A 3,426-nucleotide genomic window follows, 5' to 3' on the forward strand; every position below is an offset into this window, starting at 1 on the left:
ACACACACACACACACACACACGCACACAAATAAATAAAATTAAAAAAAAATAATGCCTGTAGTTACCAAGATGAAACGAAATGTAACGTACATGAATTAGCACTTGACAATAAGCATTCAGTGGATGTTAGTTGCTGTTGTTTTAATGCATTCATTTTTCCTGTCTTGAATATAAGTATTAAAAACTATTGGATAAATAAAAAAAATTAAAAATAAATGAAGCTAACTGGTCCCTTCTCTGCCTTATACAGTACAGATCTCACGGGGAAAAATTTTTTGCCTCATATACTAACACTGCCCAATCCACTTTTTTAAAAATTTTGTTTTAGCGAAGGATCTACGTCTCACTACCAGATGAGACTCGTAGTGATCCGCCTGTTTACAGCCTCCTGAGAACTGGGATTACGGGAACGCGCCACCACGCCCCGTCCCAACCCACTTTTTAAAAAATGTATTGGTTGTTGCAGGGTCTCACTTCTTAGCTCAATGATCCTCCTTTTCCAACCTCCCCACCGCGGAGTCATGCGTGTGCCACCACCCCAACCCACTTTGAACAGTCATACAGATGTCCGTAGCACAAAACCCCAAAATTTTTGGCTAGACATTCAAGGTTGTACTTTTACTAGCGTTTTCTCATTGCCTCGCCCATGGACTCCTGGCTTATATTCGTTTTGAAAGGTAAAGGGAGTACGACCACAGAGCTTATTTTGTGAATCACGTGTGAACACGATTTGCAAGACTACAAAGCACTACTTAGAATCCTAAACCCCCTACTCTGAAGCTTTGAAAAAGGAAACCAATGCAGTCGGTGGTTAGCTCGGGACGATGGGAGGGAAGGAGAAAGCTGGGTCACGGCGGAGATCTGAACTCCAGGTACCACGTCCCCTGGCAGCCTACACAGTGCAGAACTCCAATATGGCGGACGAGAAAAGCGTCCTCCGCGGCCCCCGGCCTGGACTACGGGAGGGCGGAGTCTTCAGGGAAGGCGCTCCTGCGAAGCGCCGCAGAAAGCACCATTCCTTCAACACTCAAGGTAGGCCTGCTGTTGCCACCTCACATACTCCCCGAGAAAGGTGAGCTCTGAGAATTTGATGACTATGGTAAGCGAGAAATCAGCCGAAGCGGAACCTCTTTCTCTAATCCGACCAGATTCCACCTCCCAAACCTCACCTTTACTCGTTCGGCCCTTCTATGCACAAGCGCACTTCACTCGGCCCGCGCGGGGCGGAGCCGCTTTCTGTAATCTCGCGAGAGCAGGGCGTCCCAACTCCGTAGCCTCGCCCCGCCCCCTTCTCTTCGCTCGCGTTCTCCCATCCCCCCAGCCAGTCACTGTGCTGCGCAGCTTCCTTACTGGTCGCCGCTGCTTGGACGGTTAAGGAAGCCGTTGTTGGCGCGCTTCGCGAGGCGAACGGCTTGTCCCTCCGCAGGACCGGAGCCTGCGAGCGCCGGAGGCAGCGTTACTATCGCCCGTCAGGGTATCTGAAGTAAAAGGGGGTAGGTTGGGCTGGCGATGTCGAGAGGCGAGTCGGGAGAAGGACGAATGGGAGACCGGGAGGGGGTGGGGTAGGGGAAGCGCGGAGGTCGCCGCTCGGAGGCGGCCGCACCGCGCATCTCGGGCGAGCTCCCGCTTCGAGGAGGGCGGCTTGTCCGGGGAGGACTTGCTCGGGTGGGCTCCGGGGAACGACGCCAGGGCCCAGAGGGGGGCTCCCAGCGCGCCCCCGGCGCCGCTGGCCGGGCCTCCGCCATTTTGGGTACGGTGGCGCGGACACTTCGGCTTCCCGCCCTTTCTACTTTTCGTCCCCCAGCTCCCGAAAACGGACTTGGCAGGCCACGGGGCGAGGGCGGCCGTGACTCCCGGGAGGGACGCGGGTGGGAAGTGAAGCGAGCAAGCGGGGCCGGGCCCTGGCGCCATCCCGAGGGAAATGGCGCCGAGGGGCCCGGCCTCCCGCCGCGGCCTCGCTTCCTCCGCAGGCTCGGCGGGGCTGCCTGGGCTGCGGGACTGCGAGCGACTTCTGACGCAGCTTCCCAAGGTGAGACAGACCGGAGCTGGGGGAAGAAGGCCAATGGCGGCGGAGGCGCTCGGCTCCCAGACCCAGGACAAAGGAGGCAGGCGCCCTCCTTTGTAACCCGCCGCCGGGTGGCGAAGGTTTTAAGCCACGCTCGGCTACGGCCGGGAGGGGCAGCGCCCGGGCTCTGGGCTCTCGGGGCAGCTAGGTGAGCCGAGAGTCCGCAGGGAGGAGGAAAGGACGCGTAGCCGGCCCTTAGATCCCGATTTGGAACTTCGGAAAGAGTACGTACTCATTTTCCATAGGGATTTGTTTTTCCTTTCACGCTGAAGGTTTATGAAAGGACTCAGGCTTTGTGAACGGAAAAGTCGGTGACAAGTAAAGTAAAAATGTGCAGTGGGCTTGTTTTGAATAGATTGTTGGAGTCCAGTGAACTGTGATGCCGCTTCTTGAACTTAAGGGCGGAGGTGGTATCCATTTAGCATTGGTTTTGTGTAGTTTGGCACTCGATGGGTTAGAATTCTTTTAGAGTAGTTTTATTTGGGGGGAGAGAGCTGTTAATCAGTTTTGGAAAAAATGTGTACTGGAGAATTGAGTTGCTAACTACCTCCTAAAGCTTCGAGGGTCTTATTTTATGTAGGTTCCCCCCCGCTTTGCTTTTAAGGCTGCAGCATTGATACTTCAGAATACAGTTTAATTTGTTTTGGTAGCAAAGCATGTTTTTAGGAATACTGTATAGTGATGTTGGAGCGAGGAAATAAGCTATGTGGGGGTGCTTTTGTGTTGGAACCTCAGAAACTAGGGAAATACATATTGGTAATCTTCATGACTATAATTTAAAAAAAAACAGGCAAAAGAAAGTGAGAGTTTCATATAATGTATATAAGCAAAAATTTGTTGTCTATCTTTTCGGCTTTAAAAACAAAGCTTTCTTGAAGTTCTTTGAGGTATGATTGCTAAAGAAAAGTTTACCAAAATTTTAACTTTGGATTTTATTTTTTAGAAAACTGCAAGTAAAAGATTTAATTTTAGAGATTGAGTTCGCCATTTGTAAATACACTAAAGTATAGTCCACGCAAATTTAGATTAATTTTAAACAATGACAATTTTTTTTTTCATAGTACATTGAAACTGTAATTCTTTTATTTATTTATTTGTATTTTAGGGACCGGTCTACAGGGTGTTCCGGGTCTCTCTACTAGATCAGACTCGTAGTGATCCACCTGTTTATTTTTTCCCATAATTTTACCTAGAAACCGATAGCAGTGAGACAGTTTCAAACCAAATTGGTAGGACAGTTTCAATAATTAACACATTGCATACATTCTTCCTAGTGATTATTTGCTGTACAAGATGGGGACATGATATCCTATTTACAAACACTATTAGAACAAATCCTTCTATTAAGAGAATGTAACT

The 3,426-nt window shown here is 49.8% G+C and overlaps 2 protein-coding genes across 2 annotated transcripts in view; one reads left to right on the top strand and one right to left on the bottom strand.

Moving 5' to 3' along the window:
- Positions 1-1,205, bottom strand: part of Pbld (phenazine biosynthesis like protein domain containing) — a 42,003-nt gene extending 40,798 nt beyond the window's left edge. The window contains exon 1 of the mRNA XM_004632042.2: positions 1,172-1,205. The gene's annotated coding sequence lies outside the window, so the exon portion shown is untranslated. The remainder of the gene's footprint in view (positions 1-1,171) is intronic.
- A 177-nt stretch (positions 1,206-1,382) lies between these two features.
- Positions 1,383-3,426, top strand: part of Hnrnph3 (heterogeneous nuclear ribonucleoprotein H3) — a 14,902-nt gene continuing 12,858 nt past the window's right edge. Inside the window, 1 exon segment of the mRNA XM_004649063.2 lies at positions 1,383-1,495. The gene's annotated coding sequence lies outside the window, so the exon portion shown is untranslated.

The sequence above is a fragment of the Octodon degus genome, unplaced genomic scaffold, assembly GCF_000260255.1.
Source record: "Octodon degus isolate 3935 unplaced genomic scaffold, OctDeg1.0 scaffold00046, whole genome shotgun sequence".
In the NCBI taxonomy this organism is placed as follows: Eukaryota; Metazoa; Chordata; class Mammalia; order Rodentia; family Octodontidae; genus Octodon; species Octodon degus.